Source organism: Gossypium hirsutum, chromosome A13 (assembly GCF_007990345.1).
Source record: "Gossypium hirsutum isolate 1008001.06 chromosome A13, Gossypium_hirsutum_v2.1, whole genome shotgun sequence".
Classification (NCBI taxonomy): domain Eukaryota; kingdom Viridiplantae; phylum Streptophyta; class Magnoliopsida; order Malvales; family Malvaceae; genus Gossypium; species Gossypium hirsutum.
The window spans coordinates 21,522,091-21,529,619 of record NC_053436.1 but is presented as its reverse complement, the minus strand read 5'-3'; positions in this window follow the sequence as shown (position 1 = coordinate 21,529,619).

The following is a 7,529-nucleotide window of genomic DNA, read 5'->3' as shown; positions in this document are numbered from 1 at the left end:
CATAAAGTGTCACACGCCCGTGTAGGTGGTCCGTGTGGTCTCACACGCCCATGTGACTTGGGGCACACCCATGCCCTTCAACCGTGGGCAACAGTGACTTATCAACACGACCATGGCAAACACCCGTACTGGCTGCCCGTGGACAACACTGTCTTTTTAACACGGCCATTTTGCACGCCCGTGTGGCCTACCCGTGTACAACTTTGAGCTAAAATTTTAAGTGCAGGGGACACACGGCCATAGCACACGCCCATGGGAGGGAACCGTGTGTCACACACATCCTAGACACACACCCGTGTGTCTAACCATGTGGACTCTAATAGGCTATTTTCCAAGCCTTTAGTCACCCCTTTCTACTACTTGTGCTTAATGGTTACCAAATTCAAAGTAAAACACAATTATACACTTTTAAATAATCTTGATTAAACTAGATGTATGGAAACCTCATATCATTGGTTTCATACATTATAGGTTATTTCCCAATTAGTGTTTATGGGTTCCCATGTCACTTTAATTCATCCGAAATTGGCTCCTTCATGTGACTCATTGCCAATTGGTAACGACCCATCACTTGTAAATAAAACCATGCATAAATTCGTAGGTCATAGCCTACTTTAATTAAGCCAATTTTCGTGGCCATATACAAAGAAATAAACATATTCTTACATGCCTTCATTTGGAAAATCAAATGACACATATAACAAAATACTCAAAAATACTATACATGCCATTGAACAAAACAAACAAAGTCTTTATACCAAAGCTTGTCTAGTTGATAGTGTGTTGACTCTCCAATCGTCTTCCAATCCTTTCGAATCCTCGAGCTCTGTGAGACAAGGAAAAAGAGAGGGGTAAGCATTTACATGCTTAGTAAGCTCGAATAACCGGAAAGTAAACTTACCGAGTAATTAGCATACATCCATATTTAAATCATGAAATCATCAATTATGAAACGATTACCTATCACATGCACTCAATTAATAAGTTAGTTACATAACAAAGCATCATGTAATTTATGTAGATGAGCTCATCATTCATCGTCTTATTGACATACATCATATTAATCCCGTTGAGTTTCTAGGAAATCTCGATGGAATACCCATTATCCGTCAATTCTTACGAATGATCATTTCACATATATGCACTCCCGCGAACCTCACATCCCATGGCAGGATTACCAGTCCAAGCTAAATCCCTTATAACAAAAAACACCCTCAATGAGCTCGAATCTAAATTACCAGTCCAGGCTATATTCAGACCCTAATCGGATTACCCGTCCTGGCTAAATCCATAATACACACATATTCTTCAAGAGGCTTGATCATTCAAGGAACACCCGTCTGGGTTAGATCCTTTTCATACTTGAGATCACGGATTACCCATTCGGGCTAAATCCTTACTGCAACACATGCAGGATCTCTTTACACATATCACTGAGAGTTTATCCATCGAATTCCCTTTGTCAACCTCATCCAAGACATTTTTCGCATGTTACCATCAAATATGCATTTCTATGATATTTCATGCTAATAATAAATGCAATCATCATGCATTCATAAATCATTCAATTATGTATATTAGGGTTTTACTTTAAGTTATCCGAACTTACCTGGTATTCTTTTCGGAGTTGTGTTTCGGTTATTCTGAAACCTTGGGTTTACCTCGTTCGACCTCCGGAACTTGTTCCTCTGGGTCTATAACAAAAAAATTTAACTCATTAATACACTACATTATACATTTTAAGTTTAATATCTACCCCTGGTCCAAATGACCGTTTTGCCCCAACCTTTCACATTTTTTCGATTTAGTCCCCAGGCTCGTATAATGAAACACATGCACTTTCTATCTTACCCAAGCCTACCCGAACACTTTTCCTTCTTATGGTAGCCCACATTTTCCATTATTTTCTCATTTCTACCACACATTTACATCTTTTGCAAAATAGTCCCTATAAGGGTTTTTCATGAAAATCAACTAGGAAAAGATGTTTAATACACATTCATCTTTCATATTACTCCATAATCCATCAAAATACAAGCAACTCATGCATGGGTAAATTTTTAAACATGAACCCTAACATGAAATATGGGTAGAAATGGAGAGAGCAAGCTATCGGGATTTCAAAAATACAAAGAGCATGAAAAATGGGGCCTGGAAGCACTTACTATTGAGCTTGGAAAGCTTGAAAACCCTACCTATGGAAACCCTTAAAGTTTCGGCTGGACAAGGAAGAGAATGGGCTGATTTTGGTTCATTTTTCCCATTTTATTTCATTAAAATACCAAATGACCAAAATGCCCTTAAGCCTTTTCCTTAAAATTCCATCCATACAAGCCCATTTTTGTCCAAAAACTTAAAATTTGGGAAAATTGCTCACCAAGACCTTCTAATTCATAACCCAAAGCAATTTCATACAAATTGCTTCTAGAATTAAAGTTTTGCAATTTATTCAATTTAGTCCCTAATTTCCAATTGAACACCTTACTCAAAGAATTTTTTTATGAAACTTTAACACATGCATATACTCATATTCTAGGCCTTATAATAATCATAAAGTAAATATTTTGATGTCGGATTTGTGGTCCCGAAACCACCATTTCGACTAGGCCCTATTTCAGGATGTTACAAAAACTGAGTCCGCGATTTATTGGACCGTATTAGATCACCGAAAGAGTTGGACCATTATCCTATCGTTTGGCATTGCCACCCGAATTGGAAAATATTCACAACGTGTTCCATGTATCTATGTTAAGACGATATCGATCAGACCCCTCTCATGTGATTTCACCGACTAAGATTGAAATTCGACCGAACATGACTAATGGTGAGGAACCGATCAAGATTTTAGCTCGTGAGATTAAACAGTTGGGAAATAAAGACGCGGCTTTGGTAAAGGTTATATGGCATCGACATGGTGTAGAAGAGGCTACATGGGAGCCAAAAGAAACCATGAGAAGCCATGAGAAGCCAATATCTGAACCTATTTACTGGTAAGACTTTCGAGGACGAAAGTCCCTAAGGGGGGAGAAATGTAACATCCCGAAATAGGGCTAGTCAGAATAATGGTTTTGGGACCACAAATCTGACATTAAAATATTTATTTTTTGATTATTATGAGGTCTAGAATATGAGAATATGCATGTGTGAAAGTTTCATGAAGAAATTCTTTGAGTAAAGTGTCCAATTGGAAATTAGGGACTAAATTGAATAAATTGCAAAACTTGGGTTTTAGAAGAAATTTGTATGAAATTGCTTTAGAATATTAATTATAAGGTCTTGAGGAGCAATTTTCCCAATTTCTAGGTTTTTGGACAAAAATGGGCTTGTATGGATGAAATTTTAAAGAAAGGGCTTAAAGGTATTTTGGTCATTTGGCATTTTAATGAAATAAAATGGGAAAAATAAGCCAAAAATCAGCTCTTTTCTTTCACTTTGATGCCAAAAATTTGGGGTTCTCCATAGCTAGGGTTTTCAAGCTTTTCAAGCTCAATAGTAAGTGCTCCCAAGCCTCGTTTTTAATGTTCTTCGTATTTTTGAAATCCCGATAGCTTACTCTCTCTATTTCTACCCATATTTCATGCCAGGTTTCATGTTTAAAAATTTACCCATGCATGGTTTACTTTTATTTTGATGTTTTATGGAGGAATATGAAAGTTGGATGTGTGTTAACTATCTTTTCCTAGGTGATTTTCATTAAAAACCCTTAAAAGGGCCTTTTTGCAAAAGGTGTAAAGTATGAGATAGAAATGTGAAATAATGGAAAAATGTGGGCTACCATAAGAGGGAAAAATGTTTCACTAGGCTTGGGTAAGGTAGAAATACCATGCATTTCATTATACGAGCCTAGGGACTAAATCGTAAAAATGTGAAAGGTTAGGGGCAGAATGATCATTTGGATCGGGGGTGAAATTTAGACTCATAAAGTATAATTTGAGTTGTTAATGATTTAATTTTATTTTTATAGACCCCGAGGAACAAATTTTGGAGGTCGATCGAGGAAAACGAAAAGTTTCAGAATAACCGAAACACGATTCCGAGACAAATACCAGGTAAATTTGGATAACTTAAAGTAAACTCATAATATGCCTAATTGTGTGTTTTATGAATGTATGATAATTGTATTTGATGATGGCATGAAAATCTATGCAATACATTCTTGATAATAATGTGTTGATAAATGACCCGGTTGAGATTGATAAGGAAATTCGATGGATAAACCATGATTTACATATGACTTGAGATTCTGTATATGTTGCAAAAAAGGATTTAGCCCGGACGGGTAATCCGTTCATCTCAAATATAGAAAAGCATCTAGCCCGGACAGGTGTTCCTTGAGTGACCGAGCCTCCCAAAGAATACGTGTGCATTATGGATTTAGCCCGGACAGGAAATCCGATTAAGGTCTGAATTTAGCCTGGATTGGTATTTCAGATCCGAGCTCATTAAGGGTGTTTGTCACTATAAGGGATTTACCCTGGACTGGTAATCCCGACATCACCTTATGAGTTTAAATACGAGGGATTTAGCCTGGACTGGTAATCCCGCCGTAAGATGTGAGGTTCGCAGGAGTGCATACATGAGACGATCACTCTTATGACTTGACGGATAATGGGTAACCCATCGAAATTTCCTACAAACTCAACGATATTAACATGAGATATATGTATAAATGAAAGGATGAATGATGAGCTCATCTAAGACAAATTACATGGTACATTATTATTGTGACTAACTTGTTGATTGAGTGCACATGATAGGGAAACCATTTCATTCCTGTTGGTATATTTGCTAAATATGGTTGTATGCTAATTACCTGGTAAGTTTACTTTCCAATTATTCGGGCTTACTAAGCTTGTAAATGCTTACCCCTCTCTATTTTCCCTGCTTACAGAGCTCAAGGACTCATAAAGATTGGAAGACGGTTGGAGAATCAACACACTATCAATTAGTCCAGCTTTGGTATATAAATACTCTTATTTTTTTCAATGGCATGTATAGGGCTTTGGTTCATTTTGTGATATGTATCCTTTTAATTTCCCATATGAAAGCTTGTAAAGTTTACATATCTTCTTGTATTTGGCCATAGACATTGGCTTATTTTGAAGTAGGTTATGTCCTACAAATCTATGCATGTTTATGTTTACATAGAGTGGCTTGCCCATAATTGGCAATGAGTTACAATAATGAGCCTATCTTAAAGCTGTTAATGAGGCATGGAAAATCCTTAATACAAAGGAAATAACCTAGCATGTATAAAACCGATGACATGAGATTTACATGAAATAAGGTTTACCAAGGATATATGTAAGTATATAATCTGGCCTTATTATGTATTAGGGTAACCTATAAGTGTGATTGGTTGACAAAGGGTGACCAAAGGCTTAGAAAACAGCCTAACAAGGTCCACACGGGTAGACACACGGGCATGTGTCTAGGCCATGTGTGACACACGGATTGCCCCCAAGGGCGTATGGTATGGTCGTGCATCCCCTGCACCTAAAATTTTAAGTCAGTGTCGAGCACGGGCTGGACACACGGGCTTGTGTCTTGGCCGTGTGCCCCTAAATGTATGCTGATGTCATAAACAGAGAGTTACACAGGCTGAATGCACGGGCATGTCCCTAGCCACACGGGCGTGTGACTCACTAAAGCAAGGAAATTAATTAAGTTGCCAAAAGTTTATCTACTGTTCTCAGTTTTTTCCTGAACTACCTCGATGTATGGTTTAGGTTTCGAAGGTCTCTAGCCTATATAAGGGACGATATGCATGTGTTTGAAAAGTTTTAATTTTGGGTGAAATTTAGTGACCCGATTTAGTGTGTTTGTGAATGTGTAAGCCTGGTAACGCCTCGAACCCTGTCCCGGCATTGGGTAAGGGTGAGGGGTGTTACATCAACCATAAATAGTGCTCCCTAAAACAAAAGAGGAAAACCAAATGTAGTCCCAATAACAACCAGTGCAGTAATACAACCTCTATAATCTGAGATCTATATCTTCGTGCTCACATGATCCAATCAGGAATTATACCTGTAATAAATATAATTATCTCAAGTCAATATATATATCATTTATAGATGAACTACATTTGATAGAATAGACCATAAGAATGATAAGAAAGTTGAGATAGTGAAATCTAAGATGTAAAGTTCTATTGAATTTTTGAGAATACAACCCATATTGAATGTTAAAGAGATTGATGATACCCCAGAGAAAATCCAGAATAAGAATATCGTTCGTACGCACTAGAATCAGTTGTGACAGGGACAGTATAAATTGTATATGTATAATTCAGAGCATCAACTAGTCAAAGAAAAAAATAGCATCATATGATTCTTATCGTTGGATCTTCTACCGAACATAAAAGAATAAAATGCTAAAGAAAAATTGAGCAATGCCTATCATTAATCAACCAGACTAACAATACTTCCGTCTAAAATTATGGTTAGCTAGCAATCTCATATGATAAGAATCACATTTGAAAATGAACAATTGCATGTCTCTGAGGATAAAAGAACATATGGAATATCCAAAGGAGATCATTGTAAAATACTCTACCATAATTGTTTCATTCAGACATATTCAAATACTATTCCACTGACTACTAAAGTCATCAATAATCCCACATTATCACTTTCCACTAAAGAAATCAATTCAAAAGAAATTTTGATTAATCTATTCGTTAGTTATCATACCTGATGAAGTCAATTACCCGTGAATCACATCTTCTTTATCAGCGACATTGCATATCCCGAATGATCTTCAGAAAAATCTAATATCTCTTCTATAACTCTGCTTACTTACTAATCAATTCTCGGCTCTGACCACATTATTACTAATTCAATCATTGAATTCTTCAGCTTCTCTTTTGCAGACTTAATCAACATAAATCTTGTAAATTTCGTTGTATAAGACTTTGAGGGTGAGGGGTAGACGTCGTAAAGCCACTAAATTTAATTTTTATATATGCACATCATACATGACTTTCATTATCAACATAATATTATGAACCTCTACTCTTGCCTTTATCAGTTTCTGCTCATCAATAGTAATTTTTTAATCAGATACTTCAGTATCGCTTTCAGCATTAACGAAAATAGCTCGGCTGGAAAACATCTCTGTCTAAAAATGAAACAAATCTCATCAAAGTCAGAAGATATCACACTAGCACAAGTTATATAATGGCATGTATTTCTAGACTTCATACATGTTACGTTTAGTTAGAGAACCGACTAAACCATAGCTCCAATGCCACTAAATACCCCTAACCTATATCCTTCACTAGAATAGGGTTACAGAGCATTACTGAAAAACCATAACATAAACACATTAATTTCCAAACATTTCATTAATCATATCATAGTCCATTCAAACACATGCATGTCGTCCCTAATCTGAGCCCTCGAGGCCTTAAAAACACGTTAAAAATGATTCGGGACTAAATCAAAAATGTTTAGAACTTTATAGAAAACAATAGAAAATTTCACACTGTAGAGGTCACAAGGCTGTGTGGCCAGGCCTTGTGACTCACA